Source organism: Miscanthus floridulus, chromosome 7 (assembly GCF_019320115.1).
Source record: "Miscanthus floridulus cultivar M001 chromosome 7, ASM1932011v1, whole genome shotgun sequence".
Lineage (NCBI taxonomy): Eukaryota > Viridiplantae > Streptophyta > Magnoliopsida > Poales > Poaceae > Miscanthus > Miscanthus floridulus.
This window is the reverse complement of record NC_089586.1, coordinates 38,572,357-38,598,315: the sequence shown is the minus strand read 5'-3', so window position 1 is coordinate 38,598,315 and position 25,959 is coordinate 38,572,357. Positions and strand designations below refer to the sequence as shown.

The 25,959-nt window shown below is 42.9% G+C and overlaps 1 pseudogene; it reads left to right on the top strand.

The window, feature by feature from the left end:
• The first annotated feature begins 23,032 nt into the window (after nucleotides 1-23,032).
• Nucleotides 23,033-24,703, top strand: LOC136466900 (hydroquinone glucosyltransferase-like; annotated as a pseudogene).
• The last annotated feature ends 1,256 nt before the right edge of the window (nucleotides 24,704-25,959 follow it).

The window sequence follows — 25,959 nt, the reverse complement described above, 5'->3', positions numbered from 1 at the left end:
CTACCTTATGGTCTTCTTTGTGCCATCGCAACAATTTTGCATGTTCTTTGTTTCTGAACAGACGTTTCAAGCGTGGTATTATAGGAGCATACCACATAACCTTGGCAGGGATTTTCTTCCGTGGACGTTCGCCCTCAACATCACCAGGGTCATCTCGCCTAATCTTATACCGTGATGCATGGCATACCGGGCATGCATCCAATTTCTCGTACTCTTTGCCACGGTACAGGATGCAGTCATTAGGACATGCATGTATCTTCTCGATTTCTAGCCCCATAGGACAGACAACTTATTTTGCTTCGTAGGTAGTGGCGGGCAATTCATTGTCCTTCGGAAGCATCTTCTTTTGGATTTTTAGTAACTCTTCAAATCCCTTGTCAGATACACCATTCTTTGCCTTCCATTGCAGCAATTCTAGTGTGGTTCCCAACTTTTTCTGCCCTGCATCACAAGTTGGGTACAACAATTTCTTGTGATCTTCTAGCATCCGCTCAAACTTGATCTTCTCCTTTTCACTTTCACATTCTCTTTGTGCATCACAAATGACCTGACAAAGATCATCAGCAGGCTCATCTTCTGCGGCTACCTCTTCTTCAGCTTCTCCCATTACAGTATCATTGAAGCACGCACCATCAGGAATAATATCATTGTCGTCCCATTGTTCTTCTTCACCTTCTTCCATTACAACACCGGTTTCTCCGTGCTTCGTCCAACAAAGATAGTTTGGCATGAAACCTGACTTGAACAAGTGTGAATGAAGAGTCCTTGAGCAAGGATATTCCACCGTATTCTTACATATGGCACATGGGCAGCACATGAAACCATCGCGTTTGTTTGCCTCGGCCGCACGTAACAAAGAATGCACGCCGTCAATGAACTCTTGGGAGCGGCAATTAGCATTGTACATCCAATGCTGGCTCATCTGCATTACATGACATAAATACCATATTAAAACCTAGATCATAATTAATTATTTATACAACATGCGTGCCACCACAAAAGGTATAAATTTATGAAAGCATCGCTACAATGTAGACAATCCCAACTACCACTAAAAGAACTAAAGCTAAAATATATTTCAGGAGCTCAAGGATTTCACGACCAATCTCAACTAAAACAGACAGATCCCCCGATTGTGCAACATCTTTGGGCTTCTTTGGCTGGATCACTGCCTCATTAGCCGCCATATCTGCCTGTTGTGCAAGATATTTTTGCACGAGTTCAATATACTCTTCCTCCTAGTAGAAGCCTGAACATCGTCCACTGCCATCCCACTGAAATTAAAACAAAAAAATTAGAACTTTAATCACAACCATCATAAAAATAGGTATAAACTAACCATAATCATTAAATACGATAAATAACTCACATTGCGATCCGAACACTTGTAGAAGATACGATCCTTGTTGGGACCCTCCTTCTTCACTCGGTACTCCATCACAATCTTCATCTCATCACGACACTTGCCGCATGGAATGAGAGGGAGGCCTGGCCTAAGTCGCTTTGGAAACCCATGAGAGGCCGAGGACCCGGAAGCAGTTGCCATCTACTCTCTATACTCATTTTTTTAATACACTATAAATTTCTCATTTTATAAACAAATAAAATTAAGAAACTATAAAATTATCTATATCTCTAAACAATGATATTTTTAATGGTAATTGTGTTCTCGTCTTTTACTGCGGCAGGTAAGTAATTCACATGATATTTCCGCAAATTAACAGAAGAATGGGAGTGTACACACATAACAATCGATTATCATTTATATTTATATATATACTACGTTTGGGTACGGTGATTGACAAACTACTACGACGATATCAGGACGTGTGAATAAATAACCATCCATACTAGTTTACCTTGCTTACGTGATCATCTCGGCGAGCATTTCTCCACCGAATGGCACCGTACTTGGCCACGGAAGAGCTTTGATTCTACGAGGAAGGGAACACGGTCTTCCACGACCGTTGCCGCTCTCCCTCATAGAATCAAAGCTCCTCCTTGACGTCCATTACCGCTCGGTAGAGAACATGCTCGCCGAAATGAACACGGTCCGCTAGTTCAACTAGCTACTTTAACCTTCCTTCATGTAAATATGCAAGCTTGAAGTGATTTTGAGCTCAAATTGCTTACAAATGAAAAAAACCACAATAAAGAACCATATATATATAGTGAACAAAATGGGATAAGACAATGATGAAACATGAGAGTATGAAGTTGGTAACCTTTAGAACCGAAGAATCGACGGAGGAATCAAAGAAATCGATGGAGGAATCGAAGAATGGATGGAGAAAGAGCAAGAACACTGCTTAAATTTGAACTTAAGCTCTCGGGCGGGCTCGAGGAGGAAGAAGACGGCCAGCAGAATTTATAGCTCAAAAACATGTTTTAATAAATAACCATCCGTACTAGTTGACCTTGCTTACGTGATCATCTCGGCGAGCATTTCTCCATCGGACGGCACCGTACTTGGTCAAGGAAGAGCTCCAATTCTACGAGGAAGGGAACACGGTCTTCCACGACCGTTGCCGCTCTCCCTCGTAGAATCAAAGCTGCTCCTTGATGTCCATTACCGCTCAGTAGAGAACATGCTCGCCGAGCTGAACACGGTCCGCAAGTTCAACTAGTACGGATTTTCTATAATTTTCTAACTATTTTCTAAGTATTTCATTTCATAAAAAGTTAAAATAAAATGTTTAGTCGCGGAGTCCATAGAAATAACCATATTTTGACCTAGCAACGCATTGTTAATTGTCATTGCGTTGCATTGCACCCCGGACCGGACTCCAGACAATAAAATACTATGGTCGATTGATGCTGTTCTTTGTCGTACAGTCGCACGGCGACGGCCGATGGACCCATTCAACCACCAAATCTGTCAAGCCTAGCTGTTCAGGCGTATCATCAAAAGAGAACAGATTTGCTTCCTATTGCATGGCCTTGCATTGCATCTGTCATACCAGTCGGAGGCACTAGTCCCTATACTCATTTTTAATACACTATAAATTTCTCATTTTATAAACAAATAAAATTAAAAAACTCTAAAATTCTCTATATCTCTAAACAATGAAGTGTGCTATGCATGCTACAAATGAATGGTGAATACTAGTTTTTAATAGCTACTTTAACCTTCCTTCATGTAAATATGCAAGCTTAAGTGATTTTGAGCTCAAATTGCTTACAAATGAAAAAAATCACAATAAAGAACCATATATATATAGTGAACAAAATGAGATAAGACAATGGTGAAAAATGAGAGTATGAGATTGGTAACCTTTACAACTAAAGAATCGACGAAGGAATCAAAGAAATCGGCAGAGGAATCGAAGAATGGATGGAGGAACAATGGAGGGAGGAAGCAAGAACACTAGTGTAGTGAGCTTCAAAATGTGCTGAGCTCGGGCTCGGGGAGGAAGAAGGAGATGGCCAGGATATAAATTGGGGACCTTTAGTCCCGGTTGGTGGCTCCAACCGAGACTAAAGGTCCCTCCCAACGGCTACTGCGCCAGACAGAGGTGGCAGAGACCTTTAGTCCCGGTTGGAGCCACCAACCGGGAGTAAAAGTCTACCTTTAGTCCTGGTTGGTGGCTCCAACCAGGACTAAAGGTCCCTGCCACCTCTGTCTGGCACAGTAGCCATTGGGAGGGACCTTTAGTCCCAGTTGGAGCCACCAACCGGGACTAAAGGTATCTCTAGTCCCAGGTGCAAAAAATGCCGGGACCAGAGCCTATTTTGGCCGAGGATCAAAGGTCTGTTCTCTACTAGTGATATATATGCCATCTATCTCTATACTTGACGTAGATCCTTAGTATTCACCAGGCTGGCACTTTATGCTCCTGGTTGGTGAAGACAACGAAATAAATTTGCAACAGAAGCACTAGGACGTGGGTACACAACTTTATGGCTCCTTAGCCTTAAGCCCCCTTTAGAACGTGGAGATTTTTTTTTCTATTCCTGTATTTTTCTTATGAAAAATGAATTGACTCCTATATACAATTCCTACATTTAAGAGGGCATTTAATTGGATTGGTCTAGTGTGTGTGTTGGTAGGGAGAACTTGGGTGCGTACAGCGGCGTCGTGTCCCTATTACATGTGCTTGTGGGTACGGGGCTAAACTCTAGTACGCTTAGAATTATCGTCTTTCATGTGTTATATTAAGTTATTGACAAAATAGCTAGTCACCATTTGATGGACCTACCATTATATGCCAAACTAAAATGTTGACCTGAGATCAAATTCCAACAAGATATGCCCAAAATTGTTGTTTCTGGTTTAAGAATCAAAACCATGAACGTAACATAAAGATGGGCATGACATGGTGGCAACGCACCAGATTTATCAAAAAGAAAGTTTTGGAGTATTTGGTTTTTCAAATTTCTCATAAGGTGATTATGCAAAAAAAAGTCTAACATGAACTCAAAATGTGAGTCAAGTAATAGCTTTGATGGTAGATTGGTTGTGGAGGTGGTTGTATCCTGTATCAACCACAAATGAAACACTCGGTTTGAAGTTGTGTGTCCCATATAGAGCCTCTTTGGCAGGGCTTCGGCGGCTCCGGCTCCCGCCCCTGTTCACATATCGGCCGTCCACGGGCCAATAGGGGGCTACTGTTCACTGGAGTTGTTTTTCTCTCTCCTCCTTTCCTCTCTCACAGACACCGTCGGAGTCGGAGAAGCTCGTTTTTTGGGCTTCGTGGCTCTGGCTCCCCCTGGCACCTATCGGCCTGTGGGCATCCGATAGGTGCGGGAGCCAGAGCCGCCGGAGCCCTGCCAAAGAGGCCCATAATGTGATTTCAAAAGAGAGATAGGATGATGGGAGCAGGTTCCATGGATAGGAACAACTTCTTCATACATAGTACACATACAGTGTATGGAACTTTTTTTCTTGAATATGAAGGAGAGCTTCATATCTTTGTAATATAGAGAGAAAGAACCAGCCACTTACAATCACCACCACCTCACTTCGAGCCGAGCCATGAGGGGTTGAATTTTACATGAACATCACTTACTCTAAAGAAATACGGGAGAGATGAGACTTCCCAGAAAGAGCGAGGAAACAAACTAAGACAGCCCCAGCTCATCTCTCTGACCTTGACCCAATAGACTTCGAGCTCCAGCAAGGCACTATAGGTGTTGCTCTTCTCTAAACATCTAGAGGAGGTCTTTAATGCACGGCCGTGTGCCATAAAAAACATATGAATTACGGTGTTTCCAGATTACCCAGGCACCCAAAATGATAATCGAGTTCAACCCTTTTCTTGTATCTTTCTAAATCTTTTTTCACTTCACTGCTTTTCTCCACCAATATGCAAAATGACAATTCATGATGACCTAGAACCCAATCTTGTAAGCCCAAAGGTGCAAGAACCTAGAACCAAAAATCTCGGGAGAACACACATGTGGTGAGCAGATGTTGAATGTCTTCTTCCTCCCTGTCACATAGTGGACAATTGGGCAGATGCAGAAGGCCTTGCCTCGCAAGTCTGTCCGCTGTCCAGCACCGATTCTAGATGGCAAGCCAAAGAAAAACTTTGCATTTGGATGGAGCCCAAGATTTTCATAGCCGACACCAATGCTCAAAAGGGATTGCTCCATTGAAGAAAGCACGATAAAGAGATTTGGAGGAGAAATTACCCAAGCCATTTAGTTTTCATATATGCACATCTTCCTCCTGGGAAAGATGTATATCTAGTAACATATACCATAGCTGAAAATACTTGAAAAGCCCTATTAGTGATAGTCCTCCTTGATATTCGCAGGCCAGGATTGGTCATGCAATAGCGTATGGAACTAGGTCCTATACTCACCTTCAATATATGAAACTAGGATAAAACATCAATTGTGGACGGAGAATTTTCTAAAATTGATGTCTCATTCGTGAGGCTTTTGAGATTTGACATTATGACCCTCATCTCAATGACTCAGGTCGACTCCACATGTCATTGTTGATAGATGTTTAGGATCACCTAGTTGCAGATCTAGCGGGTGTATATCTTGTTCCCATTCCATCATAGATCAGTGCATATAGTGTGCCTCATCATCATGGTCAGTTGCCATTAGATTAAATAGCTACAATGCACCTCTCTGTTTTGAAACAGATTCCCAACTAGGCCCGTATTGTCTAGGAACCATAGGCTTTCCCTTAATCCCATGCCAGCTAAGTGTTCTCTGAACACGCTAGGTGGTAAGCCTTTTGTAAGTGGATCCGCGGGCATCTTTTCTATTCTTATATGCTCAAGATTAATTATATGATCCCAGACTTTATCTTTCACAACATAATACTTTATGTCAATGTGTTTGGCAGCACCACTTGACTTATTGTTGTGAGCATAACATATTGTTAGATTATTATCACAGTATAACTTGAGTGGCTTATGTCTACCACTTTCAATCTGGGCATGAATTTCTTCAGCCAATTCACATGCCATGTGGTCTCATAACATGCTACAAACTTGACATACATTGTGGATGATGTAGTGATGGTTTGCTTTGAGCTTTTCCATGATATAGCTCCTCCTGCGAGAGTGAATATGTATCCTGATATGGACTTTCTGTCATCTCCCGCATAATCATAATATGTATACCCCTCTATATGCAGGGAATCAGATCTTCTGTATGTTAGCATGAGACCCTTTGTACCTTGCAGGTAATGCAAAACTTTCTTTACTAATTTCTAGTGTTCTATTCCTAGATTACTCTGATATCTGCTAAGTAACCCGTGAAAGGTCCTAATGGCTAGAGGGGGGTGAATAGCCTAATAAAAATTTCTACAACAACACTTAACAAAATGGTTAGACAATTGTGAGGCGAAGCAAGTGTTGCACTAGCCTACTCAAAATACAAGCCACCTACCACAATTCTAGTTTAGATAGTATCTATTCACACAATAGCTAAGACACTACCCTATGTTAGTGTGCTCTCAAAGGCTAACTAAAGAGCCACACCAACCAACCAACCAAGCTCTCACAACTAGCTACACTAAAGAGCTTGACAACTAGTTTGCGGTAATGTAATGAGAGTGATCAAGAAGGTTATACCGCCATGTAGATGAAGGAACCAATCAATCACAAGAATGAATAACAATGAAGACCAATCACCTCAGAATCAATGATGAACACAATGATTTTTACCGAGGTTCACTTGCTTGCCGGCAAGCTAGTCCTCATTATGGCAATTCACTCACTTGGAGGTTCACGCGCTAATTGGCTTCACATGCCAAACCCTCAATAGGGTGCCGCACAACCAACACAAGATGAGGATCACACAAGCCACGAGCAATCCACTAGAGTACCTTTTAGCTCTCCACCAGGGAAAGGTCGAGAACCCCTCACAATCACCATGATCGGAGCCAGAGATAATCACCACTCTCCGCTCAACGATCCTCGCTGCTCCAAGCATCTAGGTGGCGGCAACCACCAAGAGTAACAAGTAAAATCCGTAGCAAAACACGAACACAAGTGCCTCTAGATGCAATCACTCAAGCAATGCACTTGGATTCACTCCCAATCTCACAAAGATGATGAATCAATGATGGAGATGAGTGGGAGAGCTTTGGCTAAGCTCACAAGGTTGCTATGTCAATGAAAATTGCCAAAGGTATGAGCTTCAATAGGCCATGGGGCTTAAATAGAAGCCCCCATGAAATAGAGCTGTTGTACTCCTTCGCTGGGCACAACGCGGGCTAATCGGATGCTCCGGTCATGTTGACCAGACGCTGAACCTCAGCGTCCGGTCACCCGATGATAGCCACATGTCTTGACTTCAACGGTCACTTGAGTTGATCGGACACTATGCTATAACTGACCGGACGCTGAGCCACCAGCATTCGGTCATTTCCAGTAAGGTTCTAGAAATGCTTTTCGCCCACCGGACGCGTCTGGTCAAGCACGACCGGACCCTACCATCATGTAGTCAGAGACCCTAGCCTCTGTGCACTGCCCAACAACAGGACCGGACACACCCCGCCAGCATCCGGTCGTTGAGCGACCCAGCGTCCGGTCGTTTGACCGATGCCAGCATCTCCGCTGTTACAATTGACTGGATGCGCCAGTTCCACTAGGACCAGCGTCCGGTCACCTTGTGACCAGCGAGACTAACTCCTTTTCACCTCTAACTTATTCACCCTTACTCAAATATGCCAACCACCAAGTGTATCACCTTGTGCACATGTGTTAGCATATTTTCACAAACATTTTTCAATGGTGTTAGCATTTCACTAGATCATAAATGCATATGCAATGAGTTAGAGCATCTAGTGGCACTTTGATAACCGCATTCTGATATGAGTTTCACCCCTCTTAATAGTATGGCTATCAAACCTAAATGTGATCATACTCTCTAAGTGTCTTGATCACCAAAACAAAATAGCTTCTATGGTTTATACCTTTGCCTTGAGCTTTTTGTTTTTCTCTTTCTTCTTTCCAAGTCCAAGCACTTGATCATCACCATGGTATCATCATCATCATGCTATGATCTTCATTTGCTTCACCACTTGGAGTGTGCTACCTATCTCATGATCACTTGATAAACTAGGTTAGCACTTAGGGTTTCATCAATTCACCAAAACCAAACTAGAGCTTTCAATCTTCCCCTTTTTGGTAATTGATGACAACCCTTATACAAAGATATGAAATAAAATTCAATTGAATCCATGTTGCTTGCCCAAGCATATTTACCATGTGTAAAAGAATATGGACAAGTTTCATGAATCTTAAATGGTAGCAATTGCTCCCCCTACATATGTGCTAAGAGTTTGGATTGTAGCTTGCACATATGCTTGGATAGGAAGAGTAGGAGTCAATGTCTACCAAATAATGCTAAGGTATAAAAGATGGACCTTTGAAGCATGATACCAATCGGAGTGCACCATTATACCATCCTTAACACCATGGTTAGCTTTATACTACTTGAAATCATACTTTGAAAAGATACCACTTGGAAATACTTAGAATAAAAGTTATCTAGTGATTTCATTTCATCATTCAATCTTACAACTAGCATACATCACACAAGCATGGATATTTTAAATTTAGAACTTATGCCATGCAAGCAAACATATGAAATGCACATTTAAATGCACCATACAAGTTCATGAGCTTGCTCCCCCTACTTGTGTGCTCAAAGTTTTAATTGATCCCTTTCCATTTATCATATCTCTCCTCTTATTGCAAGTTCTCCACCTATCACTTGTATCTTTATTTCTCTTCCTCTTTGTGTTGTCTTTTCACTTATCTTTGTGCACTATCTCTCCCCCTTTGTCACTTATGTCTTTGTTTCACTTATATCTTTGTTTCTCTCCCCCTTTGTCATCAATGACCACAAAGACTTAAAATATAGATAGTACCACTTGTAGGGTTGAGATTATCAATGTCAATCAATGGGGTGAGGATCATTTTTCCAAATTTGGTCTAATCTAGATCATTTGCCAAAGATATTTAACTCGGTTTGATCCAAGGACAAGCTTCTTCACACCTTCAAATAAGGGTTATCTTGTACCATGTTGAGTTAAACACTTAGAGCTCATTTTCTAGATCAAACACTAGGTTTACAAGCCCATAAACATGTCATATTCTATCACTAGATCAAGTCAAGCATAGAAGCAATAGTGATACTATATAAACACCAAATTCATTTGATTTTCATGAATGAGCCTAATAAAATTGAATCACTAGAAAGGTCCTAATAAGATTGAAAATGTGACTAGATACACTAAACATGTCCTTAGCAAGGATGTATGTCATGCCAATCAACTTTTACCTTGAAAAAGCTCAAAGGAGAGGCATGTCATATAAGTGGGGGGGTGCATCAATACATATTTGAGAAATCCAATATGTTCAACTTATTCCTTAGCTTGCAAAACCTTTTCTCATCCAATGGCTTGGTGAATATATCGGCAAGTTGATCTTTGGTGCCTACACTCTCAATGCAAATGTCCCCTTTTTGTTGGTGCTCTCTTATGAAATGGTGGCGGACATCTATATGCTTTGTTCTTGCATGTTGAACCAGATTGTTTGTCAACTTGATTGCACTCTCATTGTCACATAGCAATGGCACTTTCTTGAACTTGATTCCAAAGTCACTCAAAGTAGCCTTCATCCAAAGTACTTGTGAACAATAACTACCGACGGATATGTATTCGGCTTCGGCGGTTGATAATGCAACACTATTTTGCTTCTTTGATGACCATGAAACAAGTGATCTTCCTAACAATTGACATGTGCCTAAGGCGCTCTTCCTTTCAACCTTGCATCCTGCATAATCTGAGTCAGAGTAACCAACTAACTCAAACTTTGCTCCTTTGGGATACCACAAACCAACATTTGGTGTATGCTTCAAGTACCTCAATATTCTCTTTGTAGCCTTCAAATGACTTTCTCTTAGTGAGGCTTGAAATCTTGCACACATGCATACACTAAACATGACATCTGGTCTCGATGCGGTCACATAAAGTAGGCTTCCAATCATGGACCGATACAACTTTTGATCCACCATGTTTCCACTTGCATCACTATCTAAGTTGCCATTGGTTCCCATTGGTGTGCTAATGACTTTGCTATCAATCATTCCAAACTTCTTGATCATGTCCTTGATGTACTTGCCTTGACTCACAAATGTACCATTCTTCAATTGCTTGATTTGAAGACCAAGGAAGTAACTCAACTCTCCAATCATGGACATCTCAAACTCATTAGCCATCATCTTTCCAAACTCATCACGAAAGTCTTGATTGGTTGATCCAAATATGATATCATCAACATATATTTTCAACACAAATAGATCTTTTCCAATCTTGTTGATGAAAAGAGTGGTGTCAACCTTGCTCATTGTGAACCCTTTAGAGAGTAGGAAGTCCCTCAATCTCTCATACCATGCTCTAGGTGCTTGCTTCAAGCCATACAAAGCTTTCTTCAACTTGTACACATGGTTGGGCTTCTTGTCATCTTCAAAACTGGAAGGTTGCTCAACACATACTTCTTCATTGATGTAGCCATTGAGAAATGCACTCTTAACATCCATTTGATAGAGCTTTATGTTGTGGGCACAAGCATAGGCTAGCAAGATTCTAATTGCTTCCAATCTAGCAACCGGGGCATATGTTTCTCCAAAGTTAAGACCTTCAACTTGTGTATAGCCTTGTGCTACCAATTTTGCTTTGTTCCTTACTACTATTCTATCTTGATCTTGCTTATTTCTAAAGACCCATTTGGTTCCAATCACATTGTGTCCCTTTAGTCTTTCTACCAACTCCCATACTTGATTTCTTGTGAAGTTATTTAATTCTTCATGCATAGCATTCACCCAATCAACATCCTTCAATGCTTCATCTATCTTCTTTGGTTCAATGGATGACACAAATGAGAAATGCTCACAAAATGAAGCCAATCTTGATCTAGTTTGTACACCTCTTGAAATATCACCAATGATAGTGTCCAATGGATGATCCCTTGCAACATTTGTTGGTTGGAGTATTGGAACTTGATTGCTTGTACTTGCTTGATCATTGGGTTGAGATGATGTACTAGCCACTTGAACTTGTTCATTGTCATGAGATCCACTTGCACTAACTTGATTTGTAACATCTTGCACGTTTGAGTTAGAGAGCACTTGCACTTGATCATCTTCATCATCATTCACTTGCCTAGGCCTCAATTCACTAACGTCCATATTCTTCATGGCATTTGAAAGTTGAATGCCTCTAACATCTTCCAAGTTCTCATTCTCTACTTGTGAACCCTTGGTTTCATCAAATTCAACATCATGAACTTCCTCAAGAGTACCAGTATCCAAATTCCAAACTCTATATGCTTTGCTTGTAGTGGAATAACCAAGTAGGAATCCTTCATCACATTTCTTGTCAAACTTGCCCAATCTTGTGCCTTTCTTCAAGATATAGCATTTGCAACCAAAGACCCAAAAATATGCAATGTTGGGCTTTCTACCATTCAAGAGCTCATATGGTGTCTTCTCTTTCAATCGGTGACAATAGAGGTGGTTGCTACAATAGCAAGCCGTGTTGATAGCTTTGGCCCAAAAAGATTGACTCACATTGTACTCACTAAGCATAGACCTTGCCATATCAATGAGTGTTCTATTCTTTCTCTCAACAAGGCCATTTGATTAAGGTGTGTACTTAGTTGAGAATTGATGTCTAATTCCACATTCATCACATAACTCATCAATTCTAGTGTTTTTAAACTCACTACCATTGTCACTTCAAACTCTCTTGATGGTTGTTTCAAACTCATTGTGAATGCCCTTGACAAATGATTTGAATATTGCAAACACATCACTTTTGTCCACTAGAAAGAATACCCATGTGTATCTAGTGTAGTCATCCACTATCACAAAGCCATATTTGTTTCCACCGATACTAGTGTATTGTCTTGGCCCAAACAAATCTATGTGCAATAACTCAAACGCTTTACTAGTACTCATCATGCTTTTCTTAGGATGAGTGTTTCCAACTTGTTTGCTAGCTTGACAAGAGCTATAAAGCTTATCCTTTTCAAACACAACATCTTTCAAGCCTTTAACTAAGTCATGCTTAACCAATCTATTCAATTGTTTCATTCCAACATGACCAAGCCTTCTATACCATAACCAACCCATGCTAGACTTAGTGAACAAGCATATAGATAATTTAGCTTCACTAGCATTGAAATCAACCAAGTATAGATTCTCATATCTAAAGCCTTTGAAGATCAAGTTAGAGCCATCTACACTTATGATCTCTACATCATCTACTCCAAATATGCATTTGAATCCAAGATCACACAATTGAGCCATGGATAGCAAATTGAAGTTTAACCTCTCTACTAACAACATATTGGATATGCTCATGTCATTATATATTGCAATCTTACCAAGCCCTTTGACCTTTCCTTTGCCATTGTCACCAAATGTGATACTATCATAACCATCATTGCCATTGGTGTTGATTGAGTTGAACATTCTTGCATCACTGGTCATGTGTTGAATGCACCCACTATCAAGAACCCAATGCCTTCCTATGGCTTTGTAATCCACCTACAAAAGAAGATCAATTCTTTTTAGGTACCCAAACTTGCTTGGGTCCTTAAAGGTTAGTCACTAAGCTCTTTGGTACCCAAATGGCTTTCTTCTTTGAGCCCATCCATGGTTTACCAATGAACTTAGCCTTCACACCATTTGTACCCTTAGTAAGCATATAGCATGAATCAAGTTTTATGAAGGATACATTAGCATTTTAGCTCTTGTTTTTTCATTCATGCTCCTTATGACCCACTTGCTTGCAACTAGTGCAAAACCGACCATTGTTCTTCACAAAACTAGTCTTATGAGGAGCAAAGGCTGCTTTGCCTTTCTTGGGGGTATAGCCCAATCCCTCTTTATAGAGAGAAGCTCTTTGGCTACCCAAGCACATAAGCAAGCGGTCCTCACCACCATAAGCTTTAGCTAAGGTGTGAGTGAGCTTATTGACCTCCTTCTTGAGGTTCTCATTCTTAACCAATAGTGAGGCATCACGAGTGAGACCATCACTACTAGATGAGGTAGAAGTGGAAGTGCTACAAGAAGGGTTAGTAGGAGCAACAATGATAGGCATAGATAGTGATTCATCAATTATATCACAAGTTAAACCTACATTGCAAGTTTCAACATGCTTCTTTTTATTTTGGTCATCAAGCAAAGATGAATGAGCCTTTTCAAGCTTTTTGTGAGCTTTGTCAAGCTTCTTATTGGCTTTCTCTAGCCTCTCATGAGATGCATTGAGCTCATCAAAGGCTTGCTTAAGGGCTATTAGTTCCTTACGCAAGCTTTTGCATTCCCTTCTCTTGATGTCAAAGTGTTCTTTAGCATCTTCTAGCATGTCAAATAGTTCATCCTTAGTAGGTTCATCATTATCACTATCATGTTCATTTTCATCATCATGTTCTTCATCACTTTTATCATCACAAGATTGTACCTTAGTGGCCTTAGCCATGAAGCATGATGAAGATTCAAAGAGAGAAGGCTTCTCATTGATAGCAATGCTTGCAAGAACCTTCTTCTTGGTGGTCTTGTTATCATCACTATCATCATCATCACTTGAGGAAGCATCACTATCTCAAGTGACTACATATGAACCACCCTTCTTCTTCTTGAATGCCATCTTGTCCTTCTTCTCTTTCTTTTCCTTCTTGTCCTTCTTGTTCTTCTTGTTGTCATCATCATTGTTGCTATTGTATGGGCATTGAGAAACAAGATGATCTTTGCTTCCACACTTAAAGCACCTTCTTGACTCTTTCTTGTTCTTGGATGAAGACTTCTTTCTTCTAGCATTGTAGCCTTTCTTCACCATGAACTTGCCAAATCTCTTCACAAAGAGGGCCATCTTCTCATCATCATCATCATCCCAAGATTCATCTTCTTCACCTGATGTTTCTTGCTTTGCTTTGCCCTTGGATGATGTGGCTTTGAATGCCACACTCTTCTTCTTCTCATCCTTCTTCTCATCTTTCTTTTCCTTCTTTTCTTCCTTCTCATCTTCATCTCTATATGTATCATTGGTCATGATGTCTCCCAATACTTGGTTTGGTGTCATGGTATCCAAACCACTCCTTACTAGAATAGTGACCAATGTGCCAAATCTTGAAGGTAAGCATATCAACAACTTGTGGGAGAAGTCCTTGTCCTTCACCTCTTCTCCAAGTGCTTTGAGATCATTGATAAGCACTTGAAGCCTATGAAACATCTCCGGCACACTCTCATCCTCCTTCATCTTGAAGCTTGCAAACTTCTCCTTGAGAATGTAAGCCTTTGCACCCTTCATGGCTTGAGTGCCCTCAAATGATTCTTTCAACTTCTTCCAAGCTTCATGTGCCATCTCAATATTCTTGATTTGCTCAAATGTTCTCTCATCAATTGCATCATGAATAGCCCTTAGAGCAATGTCATTGTTTTGGAGAAGCACTTCTTCGGCCACGGTGGGATTCTCTGGATCACCAATCTCAATTTTGGTTTCTACCACCTTCCACACCTTTCTATTGATTGACTCGATGTGTGTGGTCATCTTTGACTTCCAATAAGAATAATTTATGCCATCAAATTGGGGTGGCTTCTTGCTATTGTTGATTTGAGCTATTTTTACACCGAAGGTTGTTAAGCCTCAAATTATAGTGACTTCGGCTCTGATACCAATTGAAAGGTCCTAATGGCTAGAGGGGGGTGAATAGCCTAATAAAAATTTCTACAACAACACTTAACAAAACGGTTAGACAATTGTGAGGCGAAGCAAGTGTTGCACTAGCCTACTCAAAATGCAAGCCACCTATCACAATTCTAATTTAGATAGTATCTATTCATACAATAGCTAAGACACTACCCTATGTTAGTGTGCTCTCAAAGGCTAACTAAAGAGCCACACCAACCAAGAAAGTAAGCTCTCACAACTAGCTATACTAAAGAGCTTGACAACTAGTTTGCGGTAATGTAATGAGAGTGATAAAGAACGTTATACCGCCGTGTAGATGAAGGAACCAATCAATCACAAGGATGAATAACAATGAAGACCAATCACCTCGGAATCAATGATGAACACAATGATTTTTACCGAGGTTCACTTGCTTGCCGGCAAGCTAGTCCTCGTTGTGGCAATTCACTCACTTAGAGGTTCACGCGCTAATTGGCTTCACATGCCAAACCCTCAATAGGGTGCCGCACAACCAACACAAGATGAGGATCACACAAGCCACGAGCAATCCACTTGAGTACCTTTTGGCTCTCCATAGGGAAAGGTCGAGAATCCCTCACAATCACCACGATTGGAGCCAGAGACAATCACCACTCTCCGCTCAATGATCCTCACAGCTCCAAGCCATCTAGGTGGCTACAACCACCAAGAGTAACAAGCAAAATCCACAGCGAAACATGAACACAAGTGCCTCTAGATGCAATCACTCAAGCAATGCACTTGGATTCACTCCCAATCTCACAAAGATGATGAATCAACGATGAAGATGAGTGGGAGGGCTTTGGCTAAGCTCATAAGGTTGCTATGTCAATGAAAATTGCCAAAGGTATGAGCTTCAACTGGCCATGGGGCTTAAATAGAAGCTCCCATGAAATAGAGCCATTGTACCCCTTCACTGGGCACAACGTGGGCTGACTGGATGCTTCGGTCATGTTGACTGGACGCTGGACCTCAGCGTTCGATCGCCCGACGATAGCCACGTGTCTTGACTTCAATGGTCACTTGAGTTGATCGGACACTATGCTATAATAGACCAGACATTGAGCCACCAGCGCCTGGTCGTTTCCAGTAAGGTTCCAGAAATGCTTTTCGCCCACCGGACGCGTCCGGTCAAGCACGACCGGACCCTGCCATCGTCTGGTCAGAGACCCTAGCCTCTGTACGCTGCCTGACAATAGGACCAGACACACCCTACCAATGTCCAGTGGCTGAGCGACCCAACGTTCGGTCATTTGATCGACGCCAGCATCTCCGCTATTACAATTGATCGGACACGCCAGTTCCACTAGGACTAGCGTCCGGTCACCTTATGACCAGCGAGACTAACTCCTTTTCACCTCTAACTTATTCACCCTTGCTCAAATGTGCCAACCACCAAGTGTATCACCTTGTGCACATATGTTAGCATATTTTCATAAACATTTTCAAGGGTGTTAGCATTTCACTAGATCCTAAATGCATATGCAATAAGTTAGAGCATCTAGTGGCACTTTGATAACCGTATTCCGATACGAGTTTCACCCCTCTTAATAGTACGGCTATCAAACCTAAATGTGATCATACTCTCTAAGTGTCTTGATCACCAAAACAAAATAGCTCCTATGGTTTATACCTTTGCCTTGAGCTTTTTGTTTTTCTCTTTCTTCTTTCCAAGTCCAAGCACTTGATCATCACCATGGTATCATCATCATCATGCTATGATCTTCATTTGCTTCACCACTTGGAGTGTGCTACCTATCTCATGATCACTTGATAAACTAGGTTAGCACTTAGGGTTTCATCAATTCACCAAAACTAAACTAGAGCTTTCAACCCGGTAACAAATGCTAAGTCTGGGCGAGTACACACTTGAGCATACTGTAAACTTCCGACAACTGAACTATATGGAACCGCTTTCATTTGATCGATCTCATATTGGTTCCTGAGGCATTGAAATTCCTCATATCTGTTGTCCTTGACTATGGGAGCAGGTGAAGACTTGCAATTTTGCATACTATATTTTTTTAGAACCTTTTCTAAGTATGCCTTTTGTGATAATCCTAAAACTCCCTTTTCTCTATCTTGGTGAATCTCTATTCCTAGGACGAACGAAGCTTCACCGAGATCCTTCATATCAAACTTTGGGGACAAGAACTTCTTTGTTTCCAGTAGTAGATTAACATCACTGCTAGCGAGCAAGATGTCATCCACATACAAGACTAGGAAAATGTATTTCCCATTCTTGAACTTTGCATAAACGCAATTGTCCTCTACATTTTCTTGAAACCTAAACTTTCTTATTGTACTATCAAACTTCAAATACCACTGTTATGAAGCTTGTTTTATTCCGTAAATGGATTTCTTTAGGCAGCATCCCATATGTTCTTTTCCTTCCACAACAAAACCTTTTGGTTGTGCCATGTAAACATTTTCCTCTAGATCCCCATTTAGGAACGTCATCTTTACATCCATCTGATGTAATTCTAAATCGTAATATGCTACAAGCGCCATTATGATTCTAAAAGAAGCCTTACATGAGACTAGAGAAAATGTCTCATTATAATCTATACCTTCTCTTTGCGTGAAGCCTTTTGCCACAAGTCATGCTTTGAATCTTTCTATATTCCCTTTGGAGTCATGTTTGGTTTTGTAGACCCATTTACCACCTACTGTCTTAGCTCCTAAGTCCCAAACACCGTTGGTTTTCATTGATTTTATTTCATCTTCCATGGCTTCAAGCCACTTTGATGAGTAAGCGCTTCTCATGGCTTCTTGATCACCCTCCATTTGAAATTCCTCGCATTCATAAACTTCATAATCTTTAGGAATGGCTGATCTCCTGACTCTTTGAGACCTTCTAGGGGCCTCGTTAGATGACGCTTATTCTATATAAGGCTGTTGTTGCTCTTCCTCATGTGTGACAACGGGTTCTATGGGATCCTAAATGATAGGTTCCTCATGTTCATTCATTGTTGCCACAGGAGAACTAACAACATGTGTTGTTACTACAGTGTCTTGTACTATTGGTACAACAACAACATGTAGCGTGAAGAATGGTTCCTAAACCATCGGAGTGAGCATGTATACCCGCTTCTCTTCAAAATTAATTTCTCACACTACCATGCTCCCCCTGATCATATCATCCTCCAAGAACACAGCATGCCTTGTTTCTACAAACTTCATTTGTCTATTAGGACAATAGAAGCGGTAACCTTTTGACTTTTCTAGATAGCCAATGAAATGGCAACTGACTGTCTTGGAGTCTAGCTTCCCTATGTTTAGGTTAAAGACTTTTGCCTCAACTAGACAACCCCACACATGTGAATAGTAAAGTGAGGGTTCATTTCCTGTCTATAACTCATACGGTGTTTTGGGCACCGACTTACTTGGCACTCGATTAATAATATGAATGGCGGCTTTCAACGCTTCCATCCATAAACTTATTGGTAGGATAGAGAAACTTATCATGCTTCTTACCATATCCATTAAGGTATGGGTGCGTCTTTTAGCTACTCCATTCTGCTGAGGCTCTCCTAGTGTAGAATACTAGGCAACTATGCCATTTTTCTGTAAGAACCTTACAAATGGTCTAGGAACTTGGCCATATGGGGTGTGTCGACCATAGTACCCTCCCCCATGGTCAGACCTTACTACTTTAATCTTTAAGTTGTGCTGATTTTCTACTTCAGCCTTAAATATCTTAAATTTATCCAACGCTTATGATCTTTCCTTAATTAGATAAATATAGTCAAAATGAGAATAATCATCTGTGAATGTTATAAATGAATCATAACCATCCACACTTTTCATAGGAAAAGAACCACAGATGTCTGTGTGAACTATTTCTAAAATTCCCGTGTTTCGTTTGGCATCTTTCTTTATTTTCTTAACAAACTTTTCTTTTATGCAATCAATGCATTGCTCTAAATCTGAAAATTCTAAAGGTGGAAGAATTGATTTCTTAATCAATCGCTCTATTCTCCCCCTCGAAATATGGCCTAAACGACAGTGCCATAATTTTGAAGATACATCATGCACTCTCTTCTGCTTATTTGTTGCATTCATAGACGAGGAAGCATTCTCATTCTCAGTGCTCACATCATTCACATTCTCAGAAAGTGATAATAAATAAAGCTTGTCTTGTCAGAAGGCAAGACCAACACACTTATTATTAATCACAATCCGACATTTGCCATTACCAAAATGGCAATCATATCCATCATCATCTAATCTTGAAACACTTATCAAGTTTCTACGCAAAGAGGGTACATAAAGAATATCTGAAAGTTGAAGTCTAAAACCATCATCTAATTCTAGAGAAAGATCTCTAATGGCTTCAACTTCAGTTTCAACTCCATTTGTAACTTTAATTCTTCTTTCTCCTCTTTGCAGGGTTCTCGTTGTACAGAATCCCTATAATGAATTTACAACATGAACAGTTGCATCTGAATCAATCCACCAAGTAGATTTTGCATAACTTAAATACAAGGATTCATCTATGAATGTAATGAAATTCTCACCTCTCTTCAGAAGGTTCTTCAGGAAGTCTAGACAGTCCCTCTAGTAATGTCCATGCTTCTTGCACCATTTACACTAATCTTTCTCAACTTGAGCATTGTTGTTATTCTGATGATGGTCATTCTAAGGGGCTTTTCCTTGAGGTCTGGCATTCTTATTGAAGTTCTTCTACTTGTTGTCCTTCGCAAGGTTAGAGAGTCACCTTATGAGCTTTTCAGCCTCTCCTCATCTTGAACACACATTGCAATGAGCTTCTCTATATCCCATTTGTCGGGCTGCATATTGTAATTAATAACAAAAGTTTTGTATTCCTTAGGTAAGAAAGCAAAAGCCAAATGAATCAGGAACTCATCCTTGAGCCCCAAATCCATTGGCTTCAGCTTCGAAGCCGTGTTGCTCATCTCCAGTATGTGCTCTCTGATACTGCCACTAGTGTATTTCTTATTAAACAATTTCTTGATCAAAGTACTGGCATAAGCCTTTGAAGAGCCAATGAACTGTCTCTCCACTTTCTTAAGATACTCTGTGGTGGTATCACAATCTAGGATAGACCCCCTTATAGCATCTAAAATTATGGACTTAGCCACTATCAAGCACTTGTGGTTTGAAATGTCCCATTTCTTGCGTTCGAGATCATATTTCATCCACACTTCTGCATGATCTCACTGTCGAGCAGTGAAATTAGCATCAGACTCATTTTCTTCCCTCACCAGGTCTACTAGCTCAGTAGGACACGGGGAGGTAAGCTCTCGGTCATTTTCAGATAGTACAAATGCTAGTTCATACTTCTCTCGCCATACCCTATAGTTGCCCCCTTTAAGAGGCGGTATATGCGAGATAAAAGCCATTGGGTTGAGTCCTGAAAAACACCATCAGAGTTAGTGAGAAAATTGACATAATAATTGTATGCCTTAATTTAATGTTGGTCAAAATTAAAACATGCAACTTTCTTATACACTAATTCTACATCACCGTTGGGCAGAAAAAGAATTAATGCATGGAAAACTTTATGAATCAACATTATAATATTGCTATTATCAACTTTAGTTAGAAAAATAACAATATTATAATTTATAGAATAAAAATGACTGCTCTTCAAATTAAATTCTCCTGTCGGTTCGAATTTAATTAGAAGATAATAAACTTTAACATTATAGCGGAAACATAAAAAAATTATTTATCTACTTTTTAGAAGCATTTTACTGTACTAATCTACTCTCTGAAAAAAATTATCCTGTTGGTTCAAATTTTGATAGAGATTAAAACTGAACAAAAAATCATTAAAATTTGCTTCTGAAAATGAATAAAACAATAACTCAGTTTCTACTGTTTATTTAGCCTAGCCCATTGAAACAGTGCTCGGCCCAACGGCAAAATGCCGCCTGCGCGCCCGCGCTCAAGGCCCAGCAACAGCCCAACACAGCCCGCTCCTCCGCGCCCAGGTCACAACCTAGGCTTGGACCGAGATTCTCCAACCCCGCCTAGGCCAATTTCGGTCCAGCGAACGCCGACCGTCCATCATGATCCGACAACCATCCACGCTCCTCACAAGATCAAAACCGGCATCCACGACCGCATTCGAAAACCCTAAGCTCATTCTCACCTCCCTCTGTCTCCTCTCCTTAGCACCACGGACAGAAGAAGAGCAGCGATGTGGCTCCATCGTCGGTCCCCTCGCCGACGTGCACGCTTACCCTAGGCTGAGTGTGCCATCGTCGAGCGGTCTAGACAATGTTGCCCTGATCCTCACACGCGCGGCGGTGGGCTCGCCCTAAACCCTAGATCTTCCCCCTTTCTCCTCAGTGCAACCGACGCCACAGAAGAAGAGTGCGACGCTGGCGTGGGTCCCCTCGCTAGAGCACGCGCTCCCTAGTGGGTGAGCATGCCGCCATCAAGCGGTCCTGTGTCGACGCCCAGAGCCCGCGCGCCGGCGACTAAGCATCGAGCGGTGGCTAGGCCTATTCTGCCCGCGCGACGACGAGATTCTACCCGCGCGACGGCGGTGGTGACACACGGTGGGGAGTCCGGGTAGGTCCTCCCCTCCTTCGTCCTTACTCTAGGGTTAGGGTTAGGGTTTCGGGTGGGATTTTAATCCGATTCAAATTGAGTCCCCTCCTGTTTTCTTCGTGATTTCTACCCCCAAAGACTAGATCTACATCTAGACTAGGCGACTAATACCTTTGATATATGTTTAGGATCACCTAGTTGCAGATCTAGCGGGTGTATACTTGAATTTAGAACATGACAAACCTTATAACATAAGCTAAAGCGAGAAACAGAAAGAGAGAGAGAGAGAGAGAGGGTGCGGAGATGCAAACTATTGGCCGCCTTCGAGGAAGACGAGCTGGCCATGGTGGTGCTTGTCGGTGACGCGGTGAAGTCCGGCGGTGAAGACGCGGTCGCAATGGCGGCGGTGCAGAGGCGGCGGTGGCCGGTGGCGGTGCTTCCTGTCGCTAGCAGCGCCCCCTCTTTAGATCAGCTAGGGTTATGATGTAGGTGGGGTGTTTGGCGGCTCAGGTAAGCCTCGTGCCTTGTGCCCCGACTCCCACCTCTCTTTTTTATGGTGTTGTGCGACGGGGGTCCACTAAACATGGAGCGGTTGGACACCCCCGATCAGGGCGCGGATCCAAAGATCTAATTAAGCCAATTGGTGGAGATCAATCTAACAATTGTGATATGAGGTCAAATCTTCAAAGGCTTACCAAATCGTAATGTCAAATATCAAACTCCCGCTGCAAATAAGTTCTTGGACTGATTCCAGTGTCTAAACCAATCGGAGGCAAAGACATGGGAAACACGTACAGCAATCTCTGTAATCCATTATTTTTCCATAAAGGTCGTTGAATTATTCTCTCATCATCACATTAATCGTATACTTCAATATTGCACCCATCATCACCTGCTCTTCAGTTAGCCTAACTGGCTTAGAAAATTTGATTCCACTTGAGTGGAGTCAAGCAGGGGCGGGCGGACACAGCGGTGGGGCGGGGGCTTAAGCCCCCTCAGATGAATTTTTAGGTAAAATTCTATAGTGTAGGAGGCTGAGACTTAAGATAAAAAAACAGTGTTGTTCAGCTCTTTAAATATTTTCAAAGTCCACCGCTGGAGTCAAGTTTTATATTTCCACTACGATCTATACTAAGTCAAAGCACCAATTGTAGATCTAGAGAGCCGATCTATACTAAGTCAAAGCACCAATTGTAGATCTAGAGAGGGCTGCATTGTGCGCCGTGGCCATGCATTGTTTGACATAACGCTCAAAACTACTACGAAGTGAGGCGCCACCTAGGCACACCAACCATACGTGTGCGAGGGTGACATTTCAACATGGCTGCGACGACCACCGGTGCAAGTGACACATCGTCGGCGTCGACCGAGTGGCCGTCGCCGTCGGAGCTCATGGAGAAGCTTCCGTCACAGCAGCAGGTTGAGGTTGTGATGTTCGCGAGCCCCGGCGCGGGCCACCTCATCCCGCTGGTGGAGCTCGCGCGGCGGCTCGCCACGGACCATGGCTTCGCGGTCACGCTGGTCACGCTCACCGGCATGTCCGACCCAGCCAAGGACGCCGCGGTGCTGTCCTCGCTGCCGTCCTCCGTCGCGACCGCGGTGCTCCCTGCCGTGTCCCTCGACGACCTCCCGCCAGACATCGGCTTCGGTACCCTCCACACCCCCGCGCGCTCCTGGAGGGCGCCAGCCACGGCCCGGTGACCGCGCTCGTCTGCGACTTCTTCGGAATCGCGGCGCTGCCGCTCGGCGCGGAGCTCGGCGCGCAGGGGTACGTATTCTTCGCGAACAGCTTAGCCATGATCTCCATCATGCGCCACATCGTGGAGCTCCATGGCGACGACGCCGTCACCGGCGAATACCGTGACCTCCCGGACCCGCTCCCGCTCCCTGGAGGCCCGGTTCTCCGCCACGCCGACCTCCCCGAAGGGTTCCGGGACCGGAACGACCCGGTGTACGCCTATCTCGTTGAGGAGGCGCGGAGATACGGCCGTGCCGACGGCTTCTTGGTCAACAGCTTCGAGGAGCTAGAGGTCGCCATGGCGGAAACGTTCAAGCGGGACGCCGAGGATGGCGCGTTCCCGCCGGTGTACCCTGTGGGGCCCTTCGTCCGGTCAAGCTCCAGCGAAGAAGCCGATGAATCGGCTCGGCATGCTTGGAGTGGCTGGATCGCCAGCCGGAGGACTCGGTGGTATACATCTCCTTCGGCACCGGGGGCGCGCTATCCGTGGAGCAGACGGCCGAGCTCGCCGCCGGGCTGGAGATGAGCGGCCACAGGTTTCTTTGGGTCGTGCGCATGCCGAGCCTCGACGGCAACCTCTGCGCCCTGGGGACGATCCCCGGCGACAAGGACGACCCACTGGCATGGCTGCCAGAGGGATTCTTGGAAAGGACGAGCGGCCGGGGCCTCGTCGTCGTGGCGTGGGCGCCGTAGGTGCGCGTGCTGTCCCACCCGGCGACGGCGTCCTTCGTATCGCACTGCGGCTGGAACTCGACGCTGGAGAGCGTGGCGGCCGGCGTGCCGATGGTCGCGTGGCCACTGTACGTGGAGCAGAAGACGAACGCGGCCATCCTGACCGAGGTGACCGGCGTGGCCCTGCGGCCGGCGGCGCGCGGCGACGGCCACGGATTGGTGACGCGCTAGGAGATCGCGGCCGCGGTGAGGGAGCTCATGGAGGGGGAGAAGGGAACGGGCCAGAGAGCTGCGTCAGGCTTCGAAGCGGGCGTGGTCGTCGGAAGGGCCTTCCCGGCGAACGATTGGGGAGGTCGCCGGCAAGCTGAAGGCTGCCGCTGCACTTGTCAACGGGAATGGATCGATTGCATGATTCGTTTTCTTCCCGTGAATCAGATGAGATAAAAACTAAATTTTCTGTTAATTCGAGTAATTTTTGTTCTCCCCAATACCATTCCGTGGGTATAGTAATTATTATGGTTTATGGACTAGGAGTACTCTCTCTTTTTTTTGCGTACGTGTTTCTCTTCTCCTAAGACAATTTTCTGAAAAGAAATCTCACTGGATGTCTTAATTTAGCTCTTATTATAGGAGTACAAAAGGAACTTGAAGCATTACAAAGGCAGCTTAAGAACTTATTCTTGTTCTCATGCTTGATCTAAAGTTTTTGTATCAATTCGTTAACTTTAGTGAACCTATAACCTAAGCCAACCATAATTATAAAGGTCACTCCACTACAACTGTGAGGAATAGAAAAATTCGTTGTACCTAGCGAAACATGAGGCCGAGTTTGATCACTCTGTATTCTGAATTTAGGAAACTCGGAGCATCTCTAGTGAGAAGTTGAAAGCGAACTTTACTAGGACGCATGCAAACTGAACCAAACTAGTGAAGAAAGTGAACCATGCGTGGAGAGAAATAACTGAACCTTAACTTATAGTCGAATCCAAAAAAAAAAAATTTGGATGGGTGATATGTTCAAATCAAATACATCCCTCTGTCCTCAATTATAAGTCGTTTTAGCTTTTCTAAGTACTTAAATTTTACTATACACTTATATATACGATATGTCTAGATACATAATAAAAATTAGAGTATCTAGAAAGGTCAAAATAACCATAAATTAAAATACAACGGAGGGAGTAATTGATTTGAGAACTAATGTCTAGAACATCATCCTAAGTTCAAAAATAGAGAGGTAGTACTATATGACTATATCCATTCACAAGTTTGATTGTCGCCTAAGGAATATGGGATCACCATACTACATAGCAAAGATAGATTGTTGCACACAACCCAGAAAATCTTGAGGAAAAAAAAACCATCCACTATCCACAACGTAAACTCAAGTGGTTCATTTCGAGCTAGTTCTCCAGTACGCTCATTTAATTGACGCCCTCAGTTTTGAAGGGGTGCAGTGGTAAGAGCTGTTTTACCAAATCACCAGGTCACGGGTTTGAAACAGCCTCTTCGCAGATTTTGCAGGGAAAAAGCTTGCCTCGGTTTTTTCCTTCTCCAGACCCCACTCATGTGGGAGCCTCCGGTACTGGATGTGTCCTTTTTTTTTCTTCAGTTTTGGATGTCTGTGCTCATTTCGAAATATTGTGGATTTTTCATAAGAAATAATATCCTGGCGTCTCTGACAGCAGCAAGCTACAGAGAAAAAGAGCAATCAGCCCAGCTACGAGATGGGCCATCTCAAGCTGCCACGTTCTGGGCTGCGATTTTGCTCAGCAGAACTAGGCCAGTTAAGGTTTGGGTCTGGTGCGGGTAGAATCGTTGGGTTCGGCCGAAAGTC